The 26,639-nt window shown below is 43.2% G+C and overlaps 1 long non-coding RNA gene across 1 annotated transcript; it reads right to left on the bottom strand.

Annotated features, from left to right (window-relative positions):
* Positions 1-38: 38 nt before the first annotated feature.
* Positions 39-26,639, bottom strand: LOC106984274 (uncharacterized). The gene is made up of 3 exons (XR_001431663.3): positions 26,040-26,639; positions 24,799-24,835; positions 39-1,452 (listed from the first exon to the last, which is right to left on the bottom strand). It is a non-coding gene; the product is annotated as an uncharacterized LOC106984274 (long non-coding RNA).

Raw genomic sequence — 26,639 nt, 5'->3', positions numbered from 1 at the left:
ATAACAGGAGATGTTTACTTAAGAATTTTTAGGATGGGTGTGTGCAGCTCACAGGCTTGATGAGATGTTGCTGGGGGACCAGAGTGCCACAACACTGCCCAGGCTCTGCCACAGGCACCAGGGCTGTCACCAGCAGCCCAGACAGTGTCGGTGTCTGCTGTGCTCTCAGGTCGGAGCCCCCAGGAGGGAGTGTGGTTTGAGCTGTACTGATGCTGCAGGCCGTGTTCAGCCACCAGGGGGCAGGAGAGTTAACGTCTCCTCCCTGCCTCACCGCTGGAGAAGAGCACAGGGGCTCAAGGAGCACCCAGCTTGCGTGTGGAGCAGCCACAACTCGAGGGGCCAGTACAGCTGGGGGTCATGAAGAGCGAAGTTAATATTCGAGGAGTGTCAATCACTATCGTGAGGGCTTTATCTCCCTAACATTTCGTCTTTACGACTCTGAAAATTTACCATGATAAAAGAACTTCTTTAAGGTAAGCTAGCTGGCTGTCAAGAGCTAGAACCCTAATTTGACTTTAAAAAGCTGACTTGAAAGTTTCACTGTTTTTTTTAACCCCGCTGCTTTACAATCTGTCCCTCAGCGTTATGACCAAAACTTCATTAACAAAATGTGTATTAATGTAAAGTATAATACCAAAATTGTATTGAGCATTCATAAAGGGGATACTACGTTTTTAAAAACTAGTATACTAGCTAAGCTACTAGTATAAGCTCTGGCTGTATACTTTCATCCATGTTCTCATTTGATTTTGAAAAAGAGAACTAAGGATTTTTGGGGGGTAATTAAAAAATATTAATCATAAAATATATACTAACTACAAAAAATGTAGTTGTGTGCACTTGCTGGTCATTGGAAGATCTGGACTCTGAGTCTCTGACTGCAAGGCCAGGGTTATGCCACAGTTTCCTTTTCCCACCCTTTCAGTGGTCCTGTCTCCTGCCCACTCACACCTCTGGTGTTCCGTCCCTCCATCTCATCTCTAAACCTTCGGTTGGAATTAGTGCCTACTTCCATTGTGAATCAGTGATGGCTTAAAATACTACATTTTTGCAAAAAAAACTCAAACCGAGAGCTGCTTGAGGGCAAGACTACATTGTTTTATTCATCGTGGGGTCCCACAGCACCCAGAATGGCTTCTGATATAGAGTACGTAGAGAATAACAAGTGTGTGTCTGTGTGAACATGCAAGGTGGTTGTATGTCTGAGTATACTCTTGACAGTGATGCTGAAGGAATATCCTTATAGTTTGATTCTGTGACTTTAGAGCCTTTTAGCTTATCTACAAGCGGCTAGTACAAGGAAATGGGACACGTTCCTCTTGGGATTCGGAATGGCCCAGAGCTGAAGAGTTCATCAGAGCCATTCTTTGTTAGGAAGCATTGCCTGTGGGTCTTCCCAGGTCAAATCTGGCAGCAATCGTCTACTAAGCATCTTGGTTCCTGTCTAAGGGTCTTAAAAAGAAGGGTTTAAACACGCAAGTGGATTACTGGATTCCTTATTGGCTCAGAAACCAATTTACTATTAGGTAAATAATTTCAAAATACTCTCTAAGCCATTTTAAATTTGATGCTTAGAAATTTGGATGAACTCAAGTTTGCAGTCTCCTGGAGATTAAAGTGGGGTCTTACTCAGTGACATTTACCGTACTATTAACTTCATGGCAGAAAAGACACTCCCTTAGATGGTGCCAACATTGTTTTTCACTTTTCAAATTTCTGGGATTGTTTTTTATTAGAGCATTGTAAAGGAGTCCGATACGTTTTCAAACCATGTAAGATGTATTTTGGTATTGAACAGGTGGAGAGCAACAGATGACCAATGTTAAGTATAAATTACAGATTAATTTCAATGTAGGTAAAGTTGCACATCGTCATAAAATACGTTCTGAGTAGTTCCCACTCAACTGGCAGGACTCTTCCTCTCTTTTTGATTAAATGTCTCCTTTTGACAAAATTAAATTACTCTTGAGAAACGTAACAGCAGCTAACACTCAGTGGAGCCCGAATTTGGACAGACGAAAGCTCTGTACCATTATGCATTAATCTTTACAGAGTTACTTCTCTGTATTTATTTTCCAAAGGATAAAACTGCCTCAGAGATGTTCAGTTCGAGGTCACATAGCCATTATAACTAGAGCTGGATGTCAAACCCACATTAGTTCATTGCCAAAGCCCACAACCCATGTATTTTTACCATTCTTGAGACTGTAAAATAAACGGCCAAGTTTAAAAGCTCCAGGGCACGACTTTTTCAAAAAGGAGTATTATTGTATGTATTTTAGGTACAGATTAGGTTAAAAAGTACGGTTACATAAATTCCAACTACAAATTAGGTGAGAGAAATAAATAGGCAACTGGAATAGATACTAAGTGCTGGCCATGGGGTCTATACAGGAGAGACACATTGCCACTTTGGAGGTCAAAAAGGTCTTCCAGAGAAGGTAGCATGTGACAGTGTCAGGAAGGTTGGGTAGGACCCAGAGTTTGGGGAGGGGTGTAGCTGTAGGGAGGTCCTGGCTGAGGCGGCAGTGGGAACAAAGGCCAGGAGGCAAAATGGATAGCCTGTGTGAAGACCCAATATTTTGGCTTTAACTTAAGTAAAAAAGAACAGAATGTAATGTCCAGAGTTCTCAGGAAAGTCTGTGAATAAAATGTGGCCACATCCTCTGGTCCAGTGAGACATTCTGAATGAAGATCAAAGAGTTGTGAGTTTATATTTTGCCTGTTTCACCAAATCCCTACGTGCCCTTGGATCTGTTTTAGCTCTTATAAATAGGATTTCTCTGAAGACACTGGCCTAATAACCTTGTCCAGAAAGATCCACAAAGTTGTAAACATTATGCAGACAGCTATTGAAAACAAAACATTATCCCGTTTGTACCTGTAAGGAGGACTGAGCAAGAAACCACTAACACCCAGAACTGAGAAGGGTAATGGCAGTGGGTTGGAAGGAGCGGGGAGGAGCTGGGGAGTGAGGGAAGAATCCATTAAGTAACTGGCACTTCAACAAGGCCTGCTTTCTCCTCTGAGAAACATATTTCTTGGCTACCTAAAAAGGTATTTCTAAAAAATTCAGACCCTTCAGATCAGAAAGAGGGTGATAAGCAGGGAATGTCATTACACTTATGGAACAATGGATAGATGGATGTGAATTTTTCCATCAAATCGGTATATACCAGGTAAAGGGGTTTGTTCAGTAAAAGGGATATTTGGCACATTAAATATGTAACTCATCTGTAGTATAAGCCGAGTAAAGACATTTTAAAAGTTTAGATACAGAGTAGTATGGTGTTTTCAAGCACTTCTTATAAGAGTGTGGGCTTCTTATAAGAGTGTGGACTGCCTGGGTTCAAAACCCAGGTCCACCACCCTGATAGCTGTGTAACTGCAGCGAGTTACATGAACTCCAGTGTTTCAGTTGCTCCATTTATAAAATGGGCAAAATTATATCTATCTCAACAGTTGTTATGAGGAGTGAATGAATTAATACACGTAAAGTGCCTGGAACAATGACTTAGATGTTCTAAATAAACATTAAATGATGTGTCCGTAATACACAGAAGTCACACCTGAACCAAATGAGGCCAGCAGGTAGGGCCTCTGAAAAAGAACAAGACACTGAATGCCTTTGGGCTGAATGTGTACTCTGCATCCGGCCTCAGGCCCCAGGACAGGGGTCTCCCACCCAGCCCTACTCCTGTGTCGGTGTTACTTGCCTGCTCTCTAAGCAGTCGTGCTTGCCGGAGAATTTGTGGGTGGTGGATTAATAACAAGGGAACGCCAATCTGAGGCTGGCTTCACAAGCAGGCCCACTTTCTCCCCCAACCATATGGTAACTGTTGTTGGTGCATCTGTCCCTCGCTCAAAGTTCTCTGAGTGCAAGACAATGTTTTATTCATCTCTGTGTCCCCAGAACCTCCCATAAACCCTAGAGCCACTCCATGCACCTCTGTATCTGAATGAACATGCTGTGGCATAGGGGTGATGGGCACTGAGGGGATGTGAACACGATGGGGCTCGTATGTGCAGGCCGAACTGGGGGTGCGTGTCAAGGGTGTGGGTGCTGCGTGGTACACAATGGCGTTCAAGAAACAAGGCTGTTGGGCACCGTGCAAAGCAGGGTGTGAGTGAGGAAGGAAAGATAAAGAAATCACAGACACACTCAGGTGTCTGGATTTTAAGAACGGGCACGAAATTTGAAAATAAATACAAATGGTATTCGCAAATGGTCCATAATACATGTATTTTGTGTATATGCACACGGATATTAATGCAGTATTACTGGTGTAATCATTTCTTGGATAAGGAGTACCTTTGAGTCAAATATGAGATACAGTGTCTTTATTCTTAGTTGATAAGTCTGAGGGGACCTTTGATTACCTGTACAAATACTGTTTTCCTCTGAGTCACCCTTTTCTCATTAAACAGTCCTGTTTGGTGTACTGTGCACTTTCCCTTTTTATTTTTAATCACAATTAATCTTCCCAGCTGCTTAGTTATATAATAATATCCCGTGTGTTTAAAACACAGGCCTACAGGTCGAATTTCTCAGACAGCAAGTTAGAACCACAGGATCTCTTTTACGGGTGCTACAAAGATTTTTTAGGAAGTCGACGTTAACGATTTGAGGAGCTATTTCACCCTCTTATATTAATTCCTTGCTGCAGTGGTTTTATCCTATATTAATCGTGTAGGTTGACAAACGAGTTGAGAAAGTTCTCATTTCAATGAATGAACATAAAGACACTTCCTCCATTCCTTGTGAGCTCCTCCATATGGCTGTTAGAAATCTGTTTCAGTCCTGGTTTGGAAGAATGTATAATGTACTCTTTCCTGAGACAGATTTTTTTCCCCGAGATTTTTTTTTTTTTTTGATAACTAATGTGTTTGTTATTTTACACAAGTAATGTACGTGTGTTCCCTGCAGAAATATTGGGAAAAAAATAAATACAAAAATATAAAGGAAAAATATTTTTAAATTCAACTATAATTTTACCAGGTAAGAGATGACTACCATTAACATTTTGGTCTATGTTCTTCCAACTTCTTCCTTGGCATACAAAATATACAAAATTGGTATCTTCTGTGTGTTGTTTTTAGTCTGCATTTTAGTTTAGTAATACAATGTAAAGTAATATAGTGTAAAAAGATATTAGAAAAACATTCTTAATTTTTATTCTACAGAACATTAGTGGGAGTATGTTTTCTTTCTTATTTTGCAATGATAATCTAAGTTGCACCTAGGGCCCTCAGCCTCCTGAGGTCAACCTTCCCTTTTTTAAAAAAGCTTTCTTTTTAACATTTTTATCTTTTTATTTTTTTAAATATTTATTTTTTGAGAGAGCACCAGTGGGGGAGGGGCAGAGAGAGGGAGACAGAGTGACAGGATGACAGCAGCAAGCCTGATGTGGGGCTCAAACCCATGAGCCGCAAGATCATGACCTGAGCTGAAGTCGGATGCTCAACTGACTGAGCCACCCAGGTGCCCTTTAAATTTTTATTTTAGAAAGAGAGAGTGAGCAGGGGAGAGAGAGAGAGACAGAGTGAGAGAGAGAGGATGTTAAGCAAGCTCCACACAGCATGGAGCCCGATGAAGGGCTCGGATCCCACAACCCTGGGATCATGACCTGAGCCTAAATCAAGAGTTGGACATTCTGGGGCACCTGGGTGGCTCAATCAGTTGAGCGTCCAACTCTTGATTTTGGTGGTTCATGAGTTCGAGCCCTGCATGGGCACTGTGAGTGCAGAACCTGCTTGGGATTCTCTGTCTCCCTTTCTCTCTGCCCCTACCCCGCTTATGCTCTCTCTCTTTCAAAATAAATAAACTTAAAAAAAAAAAAAAAGAAGAGTTGGATGCTCACCCAACTGAGACACCTAGGTGCCCTTCAACCTTTCCTTTAATAACCAAATAAAGTGGTATAGGACATCCCATGGGATGTTCCTTGAAAAGCCAGCATAGTAAACTTTGTCAATATTTGTAAGATTTCCAGGCTAGAATGGAACACAGGATTTCTATACTTCTATCACTTCTCCATACAGTTTCATTTGCCTTTCAATTTCTTTCTGTATTTTTAAAACAATTTCTTTTAATATTTTTGTGTTTTGATATTTTCACATTTTAAGCCACATGAAATGAATTTGAGGCAAGATGTGAAATGTGGATCTACAGACAGTTGCCCGATTGAACCAATGCCATCAGCCATGCTAAGCATATACTCAATATCCAAGTTGAATCTGAAGGGTAATTTAAATAATTTAGAGGAGGTCACTTTTTATTTTTTTTTTATTTTTTTAACATTTATTTATTTTGGGGACAGAGAGAGACAGAGCATGAACCGGGGAGGGGCAGAGAGAGAGGGAGACACAGAATCGGAAACAGGCTCCAGGCTCTGAGCCATCAGCCCAGAGCCCGACGCGGGGCTCGAACTCACGGATCGCGAGATCATGACCTGGCTGAAGTCGGACGCTTATCCGACTGCGCCACCCAGGCGCCCTGAGGAGGTCACTTTTTAAAGGAATGTTCTAACTTTGTTAAAAATAAAAGATGCTTTGAGAATTGGGCAGTCACTCTCAACACATTACACAGTTCTAAATCTCCTTGACTATTTTCTTTTTTTCTTGTGGTTTTGGACAGGTACAAAGTAAAACAGGATTTTCATTTTGTTTCCTGACGAGTTAGCTCAGTGGTGAGCCATTGTAAGAGAAGTGGCATGCTGGGTGCCGGGCTTGACCAAGGAATGTGAGACAGATTAACAATAATTTAGCTCTATCCAAACGAATGTTCACTTAAGTAAAATTTCATGATTCATTTAGTGTGGATGGAGCTGGTGCCCATGAGGACCATTTTCCCCACTCAAGGCATTGTCTCCTTCTGTGGGAGTGGGACCAGTTTCCATTACTGGTTATGTGAGGAGATGCTTGTGGGATCTGTTATTTCTGTGATGTTTAGTGTCTCATATAGATGGAGACCCCGCCCAGTTGTTCAGCTCACCTTTTAAACTAGTTCTGGGGGCACGAGTTCTTATTCTCTCCAGCTTTTTCATGAGCGGGCCTCTGTGTGTGTGTGGTGGCGGGGGGGGGGGGGGTGCGGGGATGGTGAGCAATAGATGACACTTGTGTTGCCTGAATGTCAGAGGCAAAATTACACCAGTAAGTTCCTACAATGTGTGGGCTCTGAAGGAAAAACCCAGCTGGGTCCTGGTGAGAACTGGAGGTGAAAGACACTTATTTTGCTCCCGCCAGAGGAAGACTTACTATTGCAACTAATCGCCAGTGCAGCTACAGTGGTCCTGGCTCATGGGATGTTCCTAGAAAATACACCTAGGAGGATGGAGAGGCAAGAAGGAAGAGGAAATTGAGGCAGGCATGGATCTGAGGGATGACTGCTTCCCGGAAAGGCTGCTCTCTTGTCCTGACCACGGAGCAGTCCACTGAGAGGCCTGGGCCTGGTTCTGCAGTTGTCCAGAATGCCCAGCGCATGGAGAGGTTGTTTTCTGGGGCAAAGGGCACTTTCTTGTCACTGGTAAATTTTCTCCCGTAATTAAATGGAAAAAAAAAAAAAGCGTCTGGTTCTTCCTCCATCTTTTTCCCTCTTTGTTCAAGGGAGAAAGGAGAAGCGTCCTTGTCTTGATTTTTAAATTTTTCAATCTTGGTGCAAACTCCCCAGATGGGAGGTTTTTTTGTTTGTTTGTTTGTTTTCCCCAGTGACATTTCTGGGATATAACTCATTAGATATGTGGTAGCAACTTAAATCACTATTTACGTTGACATGGCACTTCCTGGTGGGAGTTTTATCTTCCCTGAACCAAGGAAACCACACTAGGGAGAAGAGAATGTGGTTAAATGTTAAGTGTGACCCTATCTTAGGGATAGACCTCTTAATTCTGATTGTGAACATCAGCAATTTCTTCATGCACATCACTGAGTACATCCAGTGGTTCCAACTCCTCATTGTCTACACCTGGAATGAGTTGCCCAGGGAGTTTTAAAAAAAAAAAAAGATTTGTTAGTCACTCAGCAAACTGGATGCTCTGTTAGGGGCTGGGGAAGCAAGGATATCTATGGTGCCACAGCACCCCTTGTCATGCCAACAGTTTGGTTTTATGAGCCTTCCAGAAAATTCTTCCCTTTTGCTTATGCAAGTTTGAGAGTTGAATTTCTGTCACTCATAACCACAATAGCCTGGCCAACTGAGGGGCTGAGAGCCTGAAGGAATGAGATATGTGTGCCATATCCTTTGCTGAGTTAAGAGGCACAACCATCATCTTGCTGCTATATGACAGTGGGGACCAAGTGTGTGCTTATGAGTCTGTTTGCACGCACAGAGATAAATGACAAACTTTCATCATAGCCACTGTACATGCACTTTAGTTAAGGTAGGAAATTGCCTATAGATGTTGAATGTACCTAGTATTAGGAAAGAGAAGTTGGGCTAAATAGGGGAGCTTCCAGTAGAGCAACATTTTGGCCAATCATTTTTTAAAACATCTGTGAATGTGGAAACATCTTTGGAAATCCAGATTTTCATCATTTTGGTTTTCTTAGAGTGCCTCCCCTGTCTTGGGTTGCTGCCCCCTATTTGGGAGAGGAAGAAAGGAGTTATCAGTTGTGGCAGATAAGATTCAGTCAGTATCAATTCATAATGAAAATGAAATAAATTTTATTTTAAATCTTTGCTTTTGATGAACTAACTCCAATATAAACACAATGTGTATATCTAAATATTTAAAGGGCCAATAGGTCTGATTAATGGACTTTTTAAAATTGTGAGCTTTGGTCATGACCCTATCTTGGCATGTATTCCATGGGCAACTGAAAAGACTATGTATTTTGCTGTTGTTGGGTGAAGTGTTCCACAAACGTCAATTAAATCCTGTTACTTGATGATGTTTTATAACCTTGCTGATCCTGTCTAGCTGTTCCGTCAGCTGTAGAGAGAGGCATGTTGGATTCTCCACCTATAACTGTGGATTTGTCTACTTCTCCTTTTCATTCTATTACCTTTCGCTTTATATATTTTGTAGCTGTTTGGTGCCTCCATCATATTTAAGATTGCTATATCTCCTTGGTGGATTTAATCCTTTTGTCACTACATAATATGCCTATCACTGGTAAATTTCTTCACTCTGAAGTGTACTTTATTGATATTATAATAGCCACTCCTGTTTTCTTTTGATTAATGTTTGCATATGTTTTTTTTTTTCTATCTTTTTACTTTCAACCCACCTATATTGTTATATTTAAGTGAGTTTCTTGTAGACAGCATTCAGTTGGGTCATATTTTCTAATCCATTCTGCCAATCTCTTTCAATTGATGGATTTAGATTATTTACATTTTTGAATTATTTTTATTTATTTATTGAAGTATAGTTGATATACAATGTTATATTAGTTTCAGGTGTACAGCATAGTGATTTGATAATTCTATACATTATGCTATGCTCACCAGGATAAATGTAGTTACCATCTGTCACCATACAATGTTATTACAATATTATTGCCTATATTCTCTATGCTGTAGCTTTCGTCCCTGTGACTTATTTATTTTATAATTGGAAGTTTGTACCTTTAATCCCCTTCACCTATTTTGCCCCCTGGCTCCAACTCCTTCCCCTCTGGAAACTACCAGTTTGTTCTCTGTATTTATGATTCTGTTTCTGTTTGTTTTGTTTTTTAGATTCCACACAGAAGTGAAACTGTATGGTATTTGTCTTTGTCCTGTCTTATTTGATTTAGCATAATACCATCCAGGTGTATCCATGTTGTTGCAACTGGCAAGATCTCATCCTTTTTATGGCTAGTTCTCCATTGTATGTATATACCACATCTTCTTATCCATTCATCTAGTGATAAATACTTGGGTTGCTTCCATATCTTGGCTATTGTAAATAATGCTGCCATAAACACTGGAGTTCATATGTCTTTTTGAATTAGTGTTTTTGTTTTCTTCAGGTAAATACCTACTAGGAAAATTACTAGATCATAGGGTATTATATTTTTAATTTTTTGAGGAATCTCCATAGCTTAAATCCTTTTACATCTTTTTGCCTTCCCCTGCTTATAAATGCTTTTAAATATTTCCTCTATATACATTTAGAGGCACAAGAGACAGTGTTATAATTTTTGCTTTAACCATTAAACATAATTCAGAAGCTTAAGAGGAGAAGGAAATGTATTTACTCATAACTTTTACTTTCTGTTGTTCTTTCTCTCTTTGTGATATTCTGAGACTCCTTCCTTTTTCATTTCCTTTTTGTTTGGAGAACTTCCTTTAGCCATTCTCTTAAGATAAGTCTGCTGATGACAAATTCATTTAGTTTTTCTTCAGCTGATAATGTCTTGATTTTCCCATTTTCTTTCTTTCTTTCTTTCTTTCTTTCTTTCTTTCTTTCTTTCTTTCTTTCTCTTTCTTTCTTTCTTTCTTTTCTTTTCTTTCTTTCCTCCCTTTCTCCCTTTCCTCCTTCCCTTTCCTCCTTCCCTTCCCTTCTCTTCCCTTTCCTTTCTTTTTAAGTAGGTTCCATGCCCAGTGTGGAGCTCAATGCAGGACTTGAACTCACAACCCTGAGATCAAGACGTGAGCTGAGATCAAGAGACAGATACTTAACCAACTGAGTCACTTAAGCACCCCTCCCTGCATTCTTGAATGATATTTTCACTGGACATAGAATTCTGGGTTGTCAGTTTTTTCACTTCAGCACTTGCAAACTGTACCATTTCCTTCTGGCCTCCATGGTTTCTGATGGGAAATCTGCTATCCTCCAAATTGTTTTTGTTTTGTATAAGGTATTGCTTCTGACTGCTTTCAAGATTCTTTTGTCTTAGTTTTTTTAAAAAATCAGCTCTAAATTTAATTATACTCAGCAGGCATAAAATTATATTGAAACAAATAGAAGTACAAACACTATATTCAGTTTTGAGAAATTTGACGTGGTATGGATTTCTTTGGTTTATCCTGTTTCTGATTTGCTTACATCTTGAATCTGTAGGTTTCTGTCTTTTGCCAAATTTGGAAAGTTTTCAGCCATTATTTCTACAAGTATTTTTTCAGCTTTGCTCTCTTTTTCCTCTCCTACTGGGATTTGGATGACACAAATATTAGACTTTTTTGTTATGGGCCCACAGGTCCCTGAGCCTCCGTTGTTGTTTTTTTTCTTTTCTTTCCTTCTTTTCTTTCTTCTCTTCCTTTCTTCCTTCCTTTCTTCTCTCTTTTTTTTTTTCTTTCCAGTCTGTTTTCTTTCTTATTCATATTGGGCAATTTCTATTGCTGTATATTCCAGTTCATAGATTTTATTTTTCTCTGGTCCCTGAATCCTGCTATTGAGCCCGACCACTGAGTTAACTTTAGTTACTGTATTTTTTAGTCCTTAAGTTTCCATTTGGTTCTTCTTTATAGCTTCTTATTTCTGTACTGAGACTATATTTCCTTACTCAGACTTTCAATTTTTTCACATTCCAAGCATGTCTGTAATTGGCTTTTTAAGATGGCTTTTTTAGAACCTTTGTCAGGTAATTCTAACATCTCTGTCATTTTAGTGTTGGCATATATTGATTTTTTTTCTTCTGAGAGTTTTCTAATATTTGGTATATGAGTGGTTTTCAATTGAAAAGTTGGGCATTTTGGATATTATGAGAGTCTGGATCCTACTTAAACCTGTGTTTTAACTGGCTTAAAAAAATTTTTTTTTAATGTTTATTTATTTTTGAGAGAGAGAAAGAGAGCATGAGCAGAGCAGGGGAACAGAGAAAGGGAGACATAGAATCCGAAGCATCTCCAGGCTCTGAGCTGTCAGCACACAGCCTGCCGCGGGGCTCGAACCCACAGACTGTGAGATCATGACCTGAGCCAAAGTCGGGCGCCCAACCAACCGAGCCACCCAGGCACCCCTTAACTGGCTTTTCTGATGCCAATCTGGCAGAGGAAGAGAGGAGCACTGCCTTGTTACTGCCAAGGTCAGAGAGGAGTCCACATTCACCACTTGATCTGAGTTCACACTGTTAGGGGCTCCTAGTTACTTCTGGGCAGCGATGGGAGTTCTAGATCCCACTGGGCATCCACTCATACATACCACCCTGGCTGGGAGGGGCAGAAGTGCCTTGTTACCGCTGACACCACAGGAAGGTGGCCTAATTATCCCTGGGCAGTGGCGAAAGTCCTAACTCTCCACTAGGCCTCCTTTGACACCACTCCAGCAGGGAGGGGGAGGAGTCCCTTGTTACTGCTGTCTGTGGGTGGAGTTCAGATTCCCCATGTGGTCTCCACTGACACTGTGGTGGCAAGGGCCTTGTTACTGTCATGTGAGGATAAAAGTCCCAGCTGTCTATGGCCTTCTCTGATAGCACCTCAGCGTGTGTGTGTGTGTGTGTGTGTGTATGTGTGAGTGTGAGAGTGTGTGTGTGTGTGTGTGTGTGTGTGTGTGTGTGTTGCAGTTGGAGCCCTTTGATATAGCTTGGTGAAGCAGGAAGTCTAGGCTCCTGATCCCCCTTTGGCTGCTGTGGGTGAGAGTGGGGCCACTGTTCTTCCTGTGGTTTTTAGCTGGAGTAAGTAGTTACTGTCTAAAAGGTTTTTGTCTTGTTAGGCTGCCCCTTTCCTGGACTTCTGCTTAGAAAGAATAGGCCTGTGTTGGGGAGTTTTTGTTTGCTCCTGTTGGCACTTCTAGGTTGCCAGCTTCTTAAAGCTAGAAGTCTGTGTATATGAAGCTAAAAGAAAACTCGGAGGACTCATTGCCAGGTTGTGCCTTGGATCCCACAGTCTCTGGTCTGGTTGTCTTCTCTCCACCTTTCAGAGTCTTCTCTTTTTTTTGAGAGAGGGAGATAGAGAGAGATGGTGCAAGTGAGGGGCAGAGAGAGAGGGAGAGGGTGGTGTGGCAGGGGGAGAGATATTGAGAGAGAGAGAGAGAGAGAGAGAGAGAGAAATGGGGCTCACCCAATGTGGGACTTGAACTCACGAACTGAACTGTGAGATCATGACCTGAGTCAAAGTCAGATGCTTAACGACTGAGCCACCCAGGCACCCTCGGAGTCTTATGTCTTATAAATAATGTCCAAGGTTTTTAGTTGTACTTAGTGGGAGCATTAGGAAACAGCACATCTAACTCCATCTTCCTGGAAGTGGAAGCCAAGACATAATTTAAAAATATTAGTTGGCTTCATGTTTTTGGAATTGTCCAGAGATCTATTTCCCATGGTATGCTAACCTCCCCCGCCAGAATAGTGTCTGGCATACGGTAGGAGCTTCATAACATTCAGTGACTGAATCGCCACTTTACCTATGAGAAAATTTAAGGAATTAAATAATCTCTCCGAGGTTTCAAGGCTGGCTAGTAAATAGGAAGAATGGAGATTTGAACTAGGGCATTCTGATTCCAAAGCCCAGGCTCTCAGATGCATCACTAGGGCACTTGTGAAATTCAAGGCCCCTTTTGTTCTCTTAGGACAAAGGACAAGTGAGAGGGAGCCTCCACTTGAGACAGCAACAAAGTGACAACATGACACTTTTCTAGTGAATTAACAATGTCCTTGCATTTACAAGAAAATGTCCAGTGCTGTCATCTCTTTTTCCTTCCATTCGCTGCCAAATTTCCTGTCTAGTGTCCCAATTACTCCTTAAGTCCCGTGCAAATGGGATTCCACTGCAATTTCTCTCCTGCAGCTACCCTTTCTTTTCAGCCCCCAAACCAAAAGCCACAGTGTCTTCCCAATTCTCACCCTTTTAAATCTTTCTGCGGCGCTTCCTAACGCTGCTCACCACTTCCTGAACTGTACCCGTAGTCTTGGCTCTCACGGACCTCTACTTTCTGGGGTCACCGTTATCCTGCTGCTTGCTATCCGTCTCCTCCTTCGGCCCCATCCTTTCAATGGCAGTCTCATCCTCAAATTGCTTACCCAAGTCCATGGCCTCAACAAGACTGGCAAATTCACTCACTCACTCACTCACTCACTCACTCACTCACTCATTCCTTTCTTCAGTGTTCATTTATTGGGCACCTGCTGAGTAGCAGCCACTGTTCTAGAGCAGGGAACAAGGTAAGGTGGCCATTCTCAGGGAACTTATAATCTAGAGGAAGATACAGAGTGTAACAAAGAGCAACAAGTCATGGACTTGTCACGGACTTAGTTATGGAGCCAGATGCCATTTCAACAATATTAATCAAACCTGTAAACTTTTGTGTGCATCACCACAATGACTTATTAGATTCTAAAATTACTGAGGGTAAGAATTGTGTTATTTCCGTAAGACCAATGCTACCACCTTATATTTATTTATACTATGGTTTGCTTTAAAGATGTGCTTTCACATAGCTGGTGATTTTAAAACTCCTTTGAATTATTAAATATTTTTTTCTAAGAACTTTATTTACAAATACTTCAAAGCGGTTTAGTGTGTGCTTGATGTTACACAATGACTTTGAAACCTGTCCAGCCACAGCCACATACCAGCCACAGTGTCTGGGGCAGACTTCACTTCTCTGCACCTTGTTTATTCTTGTCCCAGAAGCTCCTTAACTCGTGAACCTCATACCCACACAATGACTCAGTTCAAGGCAGGTGTCTTGAGGGTCCTCTGTATCCTAAGGAGGGGAGGGCCTTTTTTTTCTTTTTTTTTTTTTTTGAGAGACACTTAATATAGAACAAGAACGTGGCTCTAAAACCAGGCAGCTTGAATTTATGCGCTGGCTCCTTCACGTCCTAGTGTTTGACCCCCAGCAAGTTATTTAACCTCTCTGTGCCTCAATGTTTTCATCCATAAAATGGGGTAATGACAGTGCCTACTTCCTAGAACTGTTGTGAAGATTAAATGAGTTAACACTGGCACTTAGTAAGTGCTACATGCATGCTGGCCATTTTAATCTATCCATATACATACCTATCTCACTTTGAGAGAAAACTGGGTCGCTATATTTTATCTGTTGGTATCTTACAGACATTAAGGTTTGAATCTTGGACTTTTATATCTTGGATGCCTAAATGATTTCAGGTTATCAAACAAATAATTTTAAGAGAGGAGATACATTTTTGTCTCTTTCAACTTCAAAGAATGAGCTTCTAAAAATAAGTGCTGAGTTTCTACTTTAGATTATGAAAAAAAGATATACATACATGTACACATATAGACATATATACACATATCTATATATAAACAAAAAAAACCACATAAAAATCCATGAATTCAAAAGCTATATTTAAAATAAATAGGCCAGATGGCAGGTAATTAAGATACACTAAAACTGTTAATGTCGCACATAAGGATTAAAATGTATCAACAATCAGAGCTGGGCAGAGAATTTCTGGTGTCATAATTTGCTTCTATAGCACTTTGCTGTGTAATTCACCTGCAATTAAAAGCAGAAAAAGCCTCTCCCACTCTTCTCCTTTTCTCAGGTCTATGATTTGGAAGCATGTTTCCCATGACTTTTTCCCCCTCTAATCACTCTCCCTATATTATTTGTCTAAATCAGAGGGAGAAAATAACAAAGCAACAAGCAGTAAAAAGCAATTTCTATTACAGGGAAACAAAACTGGTGATAATCCAGATCCCTTAGAAGTGAAATCTACAGGGGCGCCTGGGTGGCTCAGGAGGTTAAGTGTCCGACTTGGCTCAGGTCATGATCTTGCAGTGTGTGAGTTCGAGCCCCGCGTCGGGCTCTGTGCTGACAGCTCAGAGCCTGGAGCCTGCTTCCGATTCTGGGTCTCCCTCTCTTTCTGCCCCTCCCCTGCTCATGCTCTGTCTCTCTCTGTCTCAAAAATAAATAAAAACATTTTTTAAAAAATTAAAAAAAAAAGAAGTGAAATCTACACTCTGTGGTCAGTAAAACCAACTTGCTTTGCGTCTGTTAGCACCCTACGGTCATTTGAAAGCCTAAGGCAGACTTCACCAGCACAGAGCCCCCATTAGTCAGCCAGCATCACAGTCTCCCATGCACACCACCACAGGTTGTCCTGGGGGCTCTGGGCCTGCAGGGGAATTCAAGAGGTTGGCCATTCACCAAGGCGGACCCAACGGCCTTTGCAGCTTCTCCACGAGAGCTTCAAGAGTCCTGCATCCTGTTCAGTGGGCACAGGGAAAATGGCTCCCGTCCTAAAAATAGCCAGCCTGGCTCCATTTGGCTGTAAGTAGTTCCTGGCAGAATTCCTGCCAGGAATGAGTTTGGATGGTTGGTGGAGAGGTATCCCTCCTACTTTCAGAGGTGGTGACTGGGTGGCCTGTGGGAATCTTAAGGGAAGTGGGCTAAAGTCCTTCCTGGTCCCTGGGCTTCACTCCAGCAAAGCCCAGAGGCACCTCAGAGCCAGCTGTGACTAATGCCAGCCTTACGCCCGGGCCTTGTTTGAGGCTGAGGAATGAGCTATATTGGCAGTGAGTTTGGTGCCAGTCACGAGGGGTTTTCTTGCTCCTCACATCCGCTTCTTTCAAGTCTTCTTTCATTCAGCACAGACTGGTTTTATCTTCAAGGGAAAGGAGTAACAAAAGATCCCGGTTTCCACCTCAGCAATATTTAACCCCTCTTCCCCAGAAGTTAATCTTTGTATGAATCTCTGCACCGGCACAACGCCTTCTCAACCCTCAATAAAATGATAGTTTCCTTTCCTTGCATATGTCCTGCCTTCCCCATCCTGGCCATTTGCTAAGACCCAGGGCCTTCCTGCTGGGCTGCCCCAACTTTGCAGCCCCACCTGGACCTGCCCAGGGCTGCTCCCCCTGCTAGAACCCTCTCAACCCTCATCAGAACTGAACTATCCTTTGTCCCACTCCCTAAACAGCTTAATTTTCATGTTGAAGCCACGGTATCCTTTATAGTAATCTTTATTTTATAGTACATTTTGAGAGCCATTGTGTATCTGTTAGTACTGAGTTAACCTTGTGCCAGAGGCCTTCGATGCCAAATAAAGCTGTGATTGATGCTGAGATTTTGGAAGTGTCTGGGCAGTTGGAAAAGGGGAGCTCAGTGGACTGTGCTTCTCAGCTCACAGGTTTCTACTAGTAGGGCTCAGAAGCCCTGACCAGCATTTCCTTTTAAAGAGAGACCTTTGTGATGGGCCCAACCTCTTGCCAGAACTTTCCAAGACAAAGAATTTGATGCTCCTGGCTCTGCAGCAAGGCAGAGCAAAACAGCCAAATGGGCATTACCGGGACACAGGTGACCACGCTGTCTTGATCCACCAGCCTGAGACCAGGCGTGTCTGCCCAGTAGTGGCCTGTGCTGCAGGATGGGGTGTCCACAGGTTCTACCATGGAAGGCCCCAGAACAAGGGTGACTACAAATAACCTTCACAGGCAGCAAGAAAGCGGTACACGGCAGTGAGGACAGTGGGTAGGAGGCACTCGGAAGAAGAGCCCAGTCCCAAGTAGTGAGGAAAAGCATGGTCTTGCACACGCACCCCAGGCTGTGTTTCTGTACTTCTAGAGGACAACCCTGTTTCCTCCTCCCAGACTGCCAGAGCCCCTAAGAGGAGAGAGGTGGGGGCCCTAGAGGAGAAACCAGCCGGCTGCTTTCTATGGAAGGCGAGGAGGGGTGAGCAATGCCCCTGCTCCCGTGGGCAGCTCCGAGGTGCAGACACCAGCGTGGTCCCAGAAGAGCCCCCAGGTGTGAGCTGGCCATCCCACTTCAGCCTTGCTCTACCTGCTCTGTCACCTCTCCTGCCCAGGAGAGTCTCTTTCTCTGCCCGCCCCTTCCATGTTGCCCTTTCTCGGAACACTCTCCTTACACTCCTTCTTGCTGATTCCATCCACAGCCATGGCTCTCTCTAACACCTTCTCTGGGCATCTTTTGTGTAACATTTAAAATAAAAAATGGGTCTGAATCTGATCAGGGCTTCCAATTTCTAGGTCATACAGGAGACAGAGGAACATGTTAAAGCACACCAAGAGCATGGAAAACTCTATGGGCAAAGAATTCCATTTCTTCAAAAATAAAGGGAGAAGATGGGGGGCGGGGGAGAGAATCCACATAGTAAAAGAGACTTAAAAGCCTATCAAACAATCGCAATCTACGGTCTAAAATGAATTCTGATTCAAATAAACTGTTTTTTTTTTTAATGGAAATTTGAACCTGACTTGATATTAATAATATATTACTCAATTGGTAAGGCATAATAATGGTATTGTGCTTATGTTTCTTAAAAAAGAGTCCTTATCTTTTGAAATTCATACTGAAATATTTATTACGAAAGATATGATGTCTGGAATTTGCTTCAAAACCAGTGCAGGGAGAAGTGGGTGCAGGTTGGGAGAAAACGAGATGGACCATGATGTCATCATTGTCAAGGCTGGGTGATGGGAACACGGGTGCTCATTATGTTCTTTCTACTTTTGCTTATTTTTTAAGTTCTCTATAATAAGAAGTTAAAAAATAGAAAGAAAAAAGGAAGAAAAGGCTATGTTCCAGCTAATTAGTCTCAAACATTGCCAGGGCTACATACAAGTATGTGAAGATAACCTGAGAAGATTTTTGTTACTGACTTGTGTGACTTTTCTGGTGCCCTCTGACCCCTAACTGGGTTGATCTTTGACCTGTTTTTTTTTTGTTTTGTTTTGTTTTGTTTTTTGAGAGAGAGAGAGTGCAAGTGAGCTAGGGGCAGAGAGAGAGAGAGAGAGAGAGAGAGAGAGAGAGAGAGAGAATGAATCCCAGGAGGAGCTGAGAAAGAGAAAGGCGGGGGGAGAGAGAGAAAGTGGGGCTCACCCAAAGTGGGGCTAGTGCTCACTCAATGTGGGACTCGAACTCACAAACTGTGAGATTGTGACCTGAGCCAAAGTCAGATGCTTAATGACTCAGCCACCCAGGCACCCCGTCCAAATTCCCCATTTCTATTAATGGTTGAGTACTTCCTCTGCTGCTATCACAGACTAGAGCCAGACTATTGAGCCATCTTCAACTCCCCACTCTTCTCTCTGTATATACATTTAGTCAGCAGGTTCCATGGATTCTTCCTTCACAGTGTCCCTCAGACTCATCTCTTCCTTTTCACTCTTATAGTGATCTTCCAATCCCAGGTGTGGGTTCTTTCTGTCCTGTGTGCCTTTACTTTCTCACGAGCTCCTGTCCTTAGTGTCATCCTTCCAGCCATCTCATTACCCTTGGCCATTAGAGAGTGCCATTAGATCAAGAGCCTCAGGTTTAGTCTGAAGCCAAAAGAGGGGGAATCGTGATGTAGGCATTGCAAGGTGCCTGACAATCTCAAAGGAGTCTCGTTCAATGGAACCTGGAATGATGTTTATCAGGCAACCAACAAAAAGGGCTCCACACCTCAAAGAGTCTAATGTGTAAAACATTATTTCTCAATACATCCTTCACCAATTGTTGATACGTCCATAATACCCCAGACCTGGTTGATCATCAAGCAGAATTCAAGGTCAAAAGGATTCCATTCAAGTGGGTCAACAGACAAATGAAAGAACTCATATGACAGAAGGAAGATCCAGAGATTTCTGCTAATTTCTCTAGTATGCTCTATAGTAGAGCAATAATACATCAGGTTTTCTAAACCAAGGACATAAGATTTGACACATCATTTTCAGATTTGTTCATTCATTCATACGAAATTTGTACAAAAGTGTACAAAAATCATATTGTTATCTACTTAAAAATCATCTTTATTGAGGAAAACTTACATTTAATGAAATTGGAACTGTCCAGGAAAATTCAGGCTATGGGGTCACCAGGGCCAAACAGCCTCAAAATGCTTGAAAATAAAACTAATTTCTTTGAGGCTCCCAAAGAGACCTTTATTATCAGCCTAGATTAGCACCCCCTTCTTTTGAGGAGGGATTTTCTCCTTCCTAGGTCAATCATAAGCATCTCTTGGGGCAGGGGTGGGTAAATGAACCAGTGTTTCCCTAGAATTTTCTAATTGGTTCTGGTAAGGAAGGGTCTTCTGTCTTCTTTGGACGAAATTAAGGATGTAGCCATTCAGGTTGTGGGTCTTGTGCAGCCAGCCAGCCTGAAAGAATGAAGCCAACATAAGAGAGATTTGAAGGACTGGAGTTCTTGGTTCCAAGCATGACTGAGGCCAGCTGCATCCCTACCTCTCTAGTTACTTGGGCTTAGAAAGCGTTTGGTTTTAACTGGTAGCTTTAGTCTTTTGTTTTTGTTTTTAATCAATTACCATAAGAGAATCTCTGACAAACAATCAGTGATAGCGTGAGCAGGGCAAGGTAACCACGTGAAATCAAAACAATAAAAGAAGACAGCCACTTGCTGGGGTCTCCTGGAAGGCAGTAGAAAGACTTCAACTCTTGGGGTGCCTGGGTGGCTCGGTCGGTTAAGCATCCGACTTCGGCTCAGGTCATGATCTCACGGTCCGTGAGTTCGAGCCCCGCGTCGGGCTCTGTGCTGACAGCTCAGAGTCTGGAGCCTGTTTCGGATTCTGTGTTTCCCTCTCTCTCCGCCCCTCCCCTGTTCATGCTCTGTCTCTCTCTGTCTCAAAAATAAATAAACGTTAAAAAAAAAAAAAAGACTTCAACTCTTTAAAAGTTTTAAGCAAGGGTAGTGATTGACACCTCCTAGAAAATGACCTTGTCATGTCATAAAAGGAGCTGCTGATTTTATTTGAGAGAGAGAGAAAATGAGTGTGCATGTAAGTGGGGGAAGGACAGAGAGAGAGAGAGAATCCCAAGCAGGCTCCATGCTCAGGGGCTCAGCATGGAGCCCAACACTGGGTTCAATCCCACGACCCTGGGATCATGACCTGAGCCAAAATCAGGAGTTGGACGCTCAACTGACTAAGCCACCCAGGTACCTTTAAAGAAGTCCATTTTATTTTATTAAAAATTTTTTTTAATGTTTATTTTTGAGAGAGAGAGAGACAGAAAGACAACATGAGCAGGGGAGGGGCAAAGAGAGAGAGAGGGAAACACAGAATCTGAGGCAGGCTTCAGGTTCTGAGCTGTCTGCACAGAGCCCAACATGGGGCTCGAACCCACAAACTTTGAGATCATGACCTGAGCCAAAGTCGGACGCCTAACCGACTGAGCCACCCAGGTGCCCCTAAAGGATTTGATTTTCAAATGAGGCCTCAGTGATACTGTTACCTAATGTTACATCATGAGAAAGATCAACCTTTGACCAGAAAGAAGCAGGTTCCCCCTCCCTCCCCTGCATAATTCACAATTTTCTCAAATTCTTAATAAAAGTTGCATATCTTTAGGCAGAAGCTGCCTAATGCCAGATTTTTCACTAACATTAAAATGCCATTTGCCTCAAGTTCTTCCTCTGCTCAAGACTTCTCAGGGCAGCTATGTTGGTTGCAGGGTAATTTCCAGATGCCTCAGTTGGGCACTCAGGGCTTCCAGAAATGGGCCTGACCTTCAACTTCATTTCCTACAGCTCAACAAAATAAACATCTTATACTGACCGTGCTATTCTCTGCATCCCTTCACGCTGGTCATGCTCACACCTTTCCACAGCGTGGTTTAAGCTACTGACTCTGAAACCGGTCTGTGGTGCTTTGTTATGGCTGCCCTAGCCAACCGACAGAGAGGGCTAACATCCGGGGAGGAAGCAGGGCAGCAGGTACAACAGAGACTGGCAAGCACTATGCCAGGAGGCGCATCCACCTCAGCTGTGGGGAACTTTCTCAGGGGGAGTTACTCTGGGTTGTAAAGCTCTTGAGAAGTGCCTGCCTTTCCCAAGGAGCCCAGGGGCAGTGGTCTTCCTGTGTATTTCACCTTCCTACTTCCACCCCATACAACCAGGTTAAGCACCTTGGAGCCTGTGTCAGGTGCATGCCTGACCCAGGGAGATGAACTTCAGACAGTGGGCCACTGAGCAAGCCCATCTCCCTTAGCAGGGGGAGCCGGTGGGGTGGGGGGAGGAAGCCGAGAGCTACTAAAGGAGACCACAATGGCCACTCATAAAACAAACTGGTGAGGCGCAGAAGAGGTCAGAATAAGCAGTCAGGCAGGCAGAAGGACCCAGTGGAGAGAACGAGAAGTGGAGGCAGGAGCCATAGGTGCGTGGGGGGCTCTCTGAGCAGCAGGGAGCTATGAGGGTTTCTGCTGGGACCGGTTCCCCTGAGGCAGGCACCTCCCCTGCTGCCACGGAGCCTATTAGCGTCTTCATCTCCCAGGAATGGACAGGAGAGGACTTCCTGTGAGGCTAATTACTTTTAAGACATGGGTCCCTTTTCATGACCTTCCCAGATTCAGCACACTGAAGGAACTAGCTGGAGGATCAGAGAGGGGAGGCAGCGGCCAGGCCATCTGACTCACCAGGCCCTTCCCACCCCTTCCTGTGCCTTCCCTCTGCCTGGTAGGCATTTCCTTCCTGTCCCATCCTTTGCAGGGAGCATCACCTCGCCTGGGTGATCTTCCCAGACCTGGGGCAGCACACATCTTCCCTTGTACCTTGGTGTGTCCCAATTGCAACTATTTTGATAATCTGATTAATTATTAGTAATCAGTTAATTGTTGTAGAGCATAAGCTCCGGGGGCACAGAGTCCACTTTTGCACTTAGTATCCCCAGGACTTAGCACAGTGCCTGGTACACGTAGGTTCTCAGTACATATTCATTGAGTGAAGGACCGATAGGTACTCATTATGCACATAAGGAAAGATGAGGCGATTTGCTTAAAGTCACACATCCAACAAGTGACCTGAGGAGAAAGTCAGATGGATGTGATGTAACCAGCACTTGGGTGTCACAGACTATCAGTCTGGAGTTCTCCCTTGTCCAGCAAGAGAGCAGACACAGAACTGAATACGAGAAAGGCTAATGTCTGGGAGGAGACAAGAGCCCCGAACAGGTGTTTTGTCTCTGTATTTATTGAGCTCACAAGATATTACCCACATGGTGAACGAAAGAAAACAAGATCTTACACACATGGTGAATGTGAAGAAAACAAGATCTTACACACATGATGAATGTGGAGAAAACAATCCGACAGTAATCATAACTTGTATGCGTAAGAAGCAAAGGGTCTGGGGGGGGGGGGCAAGTGGATTTGTAATCAAAGTACAATAGTATATTGGTGTCAGATGGAAAGTAATTTCCTGCAGGTGATATTACAAGTTACTTGTGATTCCATTACAATATCTCACTACCTAACCTTGGGCACTTTCCCCTGTGGTGGTGGCTTTCCACTCTAAGCTTTTTTTCTGATCCATTTATGTATCCATTTATGTAAGTAGAACCCATTTCCCCACACTTAGGCAAACACACAGGCACACACATTCCCCTAAACCCCCCAAACCCTGCTGCGGACCTTTTCTCAAAAGAATAGAATACATTATGATTAATTCACTGACCGATGGGGGCAGAGAAACCAATTCTTGTAAATGCACTTGGGTGCCTATCGTGGGAGTGAGCTTTTATAACCAAACTTCCACAGAAATAGAATTTGAGAGAGTACTGGGGAACAGAGGGAATATATTTAGAGGCTGTTTTCCTTTTACAGATCTTATTTTTTTTTTAATTTTTTAAATCTTTTATTTATTTTTGAGACAGAGAGAGACACAGCATAAGCAGGGGAGGTGCAGAGAGAGAGAGAGAGGGAGACACAGAATCCAAAGCAGGCTCCAGGCTCTGAGCTGTCAGCACAGAACCCGATGCCCGCATCGAACCCACAAACCGTGAAATCATGACCTGAGCCAAAATTGGACACTTAACCAACTGAGCCACCCAGGCGCCCCTACAGATCTTATTTTAAATATAGTATATAGGCTCAGGTCCAAGTAATTCTGGTTTAGATCTACTTGATCTCTACACTAAAAACTGCACTGCTTGGTCCTGAATCACACTTGACAAATTACAATACCATCTGACAACTCCATAGTAGCATTTTGGCCAAAGACAGATTTCTGATGGCCCCTAGTAACTGGGATCAGATTTGCAGCACAAAAGCCTATTAGCTGTCACATGAAAATTGGACAGAGATCTGCTATTTTGGTAAACTAATGCCTGCCTTCAGGATCATCCAGGGTCCACTTAACCCATAAAATTCCCTTAGATTGTGTGATTCTAAGAATGAGAAAAACTTTAGATTTTGATCTGAGTTCAAAAACTTTCACCACTCAAAAGGAATCTGGGGCTATCTTTTCACATGCCTTTTCATTCCATACTTTACAAAAGACCTGAAGAATGAGAAAAATCCTATGAGCCCTGACTCAGAGAATAGCAAGAGAACTAGACACTGTCACTAAGGTGATGGAAAGCTTCATCCAGAAGGTTCATAAAATCAGACAGGCAGTGGTTGGGAATGGAACCCTCTAGATGCCATACAGGCCTCTCAAGGTAGAACACAGGTCATCTTTGAAGAGTATTGTACCTGCATTCCTATAGACCTCTTTAGAATCTTCAACATTATTAAAAAGATTTGAGGGACAAACATGGAAATCAAGAGATTAGGTAATTTAGCTAATACCCCTGTATCTGGCTCTACAGGCTCTGCAGATTGGGGCTGGAACCTGTTTTCTTGGCATAATTTTGAGTAAATTAGCTCTTGGTTTAGAAATGGATAACACACCCTGATCATAATCTATTCTACTACTACCTGTCTGTGTTGCAGTATTCAAATGTGTGACCTCCAGAGATCAGAAGCTAGTGCATAGCCATTGCCCTATCACATGAGCAACAGTTGATTGGGCAACAGAAGGAATGAGAAGCTTCCTTTCATCTGACTATAGGTTATGTTCTCTGAACTGCCTTTAGATCAACCCAGATTATGGGGAAGATCTGGATTTCACAGAATACTGTCTTATGGACTGACATTGTCTGCTCTCAGCCAAAATGGGACTGAAAGAGAAACACCTGACTGATACTTAACAGTAAAAACCAGCTCAAATCGAAAAAGAAAAAAAGCAGCCCTACCTTTAACCATGCTGGGAGGACAGACAGATAAGGCCGGCTGCAAAATAAACAGAAAATATTTTTCTGTCAAGGCTGTAAAATGCCTCAATAACCCTTTCTGAGTGCTAATTGATTCGTATCAATGACGCCCCCAGACCTACCTTGCTATTTACCTTTATCACCGTGGATAGCCCACTGCTCAGCCACAAACAACATTCAATTCTCAGTTAATCTCAGCTTCTCCTAATGCTGCCTGAGAACCAGCAGTCAATCTGGAAGTGGCCCCTTCTCTTACACTCTCCTCAGAATCCTGAGGAAAGATGCTTCCCTCCTTCCTGTGGTCCTCTGGAGCGCCCTTCCTCACTGCAATCAGGTCAATACACCCTAATGTCCAGCCACAGGAAGTCCATGGCTGTAAGGTGGTCACGACCATCGCCTGAGGGAGGGGTGTGCTATCTTCTGGGTGAACAGATGGTCGTTTTGGGGGGTTACCAGGGGCCAAATTTCATGCTTACACCTTCCCCTTTCTCCTTTCTACATTGTTTTTTCCTGTTTCTGGCTGCTTCTTACACATTTGTAGGAGTCCATATTTCTGCTATCCAGATGCTTCATCCCCATATCTGATACTTGGTACTTTTTTTTTTTCTTTCTTGTTGTAAGACACTCTGTTCCCTTTTATATTTCCCCTAGACCTTTTCTTCATTCTATCATTTGGCTATGACAATTGCACTTTTCTGGCTGCTGTATCATTTCTCAGCCTTTGTGTCCTTGACCTATGCCTTTCATTTAAACTTCTGTGCAGCCATATGACTGCTTGCTGTTTAAAACCTTTCGTTGGCTTTCACCTTAAGTGTTTTTATTTTAAAACTTTTTAAAAAATGTTTTATTTATTTTTGACAGAGAGAGAGACAGCATGAGCAGGGAAGGGGCAGAGAGAGAGGGAGGCACAGAATCCAAGCAGGCTCCAGGCTCTGAGCCGTCAGCCCAGAGCCTGACACGGGGCTTGAACTCACAGGCTGCGAGATCATGACCGGAGCCGAAATCGGACGCTCAACTGACTCAGCCACCCAGGCTCCCCAAGTGTTTTTAAAACATTTAAAAAACATTGCCTACCATTCTGTACTTCCTTAAAAACAGATCCAAATATCCTTCCCTTGTCCTTTTATTTTACTTTGCATCTCTTTGTAACACACAGTCGCCAAGTGCTGGGTAACGCTGACCAACCCCGCCCCGGCCTTTGAGGCCCCCATTTCCACTCTTACCACAGTATCCGCAGTGAGGCAGCGTCTTCCGATTTGGATTTCACAACCTCCAATCTTTCTTGCACATTCGGTTCAGGGCCGGGGAGTGGCACACACCCGATTACAACAAAACGCCATTTCTCAAGACTCCCCTCGTCCAGCTAACTGTGGAAAGTCCAGCCTCGCCCCGGGGCGTTAGGAGACGAAGGCCGAAGGCCAACGCTCACCAGCCGTCCCTCCCTCCCTCCCGCCGCAGGGCGGAGTATCTCGTCCGCACGCGGGGTCTTATCGCAGGTGCCTGCACTTGCCACGCGCAGCGCCCCCTGCGGTCCTCCCTGCTGCAGGAGCCCTGGAGTCCAGGGCGCCCACCTGGCTTGACGGCCTCTACCCGCTGTGATCACTCTCTCACCTCTGCTGCAGACTGGCCGATCCTGGACCCCTAGAGCCCTGCCAGGACTGGAGGGAGACAGGCATGTACATTAGATGGCGTCCCAATGTGACGCCTCACCCATGCTAGGTTCTTTCTAGATTCCCTCCGGAAAATGGAAGTGAAAGGTTCAAAGTCGTTACCTTCCCCCAAGTGGTGCAAGAGCTGAATATTCTTCTATTGTACACTGTCTG

The sequence above is a fragment of the Acinonyx jubatus genome, chromosome F2 (genome assembly GCF_027475565.1).
Source record: "Acinonyx jubatus isolate Ajub_Pintada_27869175 chromosome F2, VMU_Ajub_asm_v1.0, whole genome shotgun sequence".
In the NCBI taxonomy this organism is placed as follows: domain Eukaryota; kingdom Metazoa; phylum Chordata; class Mammalia; order Carnivora; family Felidae; genus Acinonyx; species Acinonyx jubatus.
The sequence above is the reverse complement of the archived record's forward strand: the minus strand, read 5'-3'. Positions and strand labels throughout refer to the sequence as shown.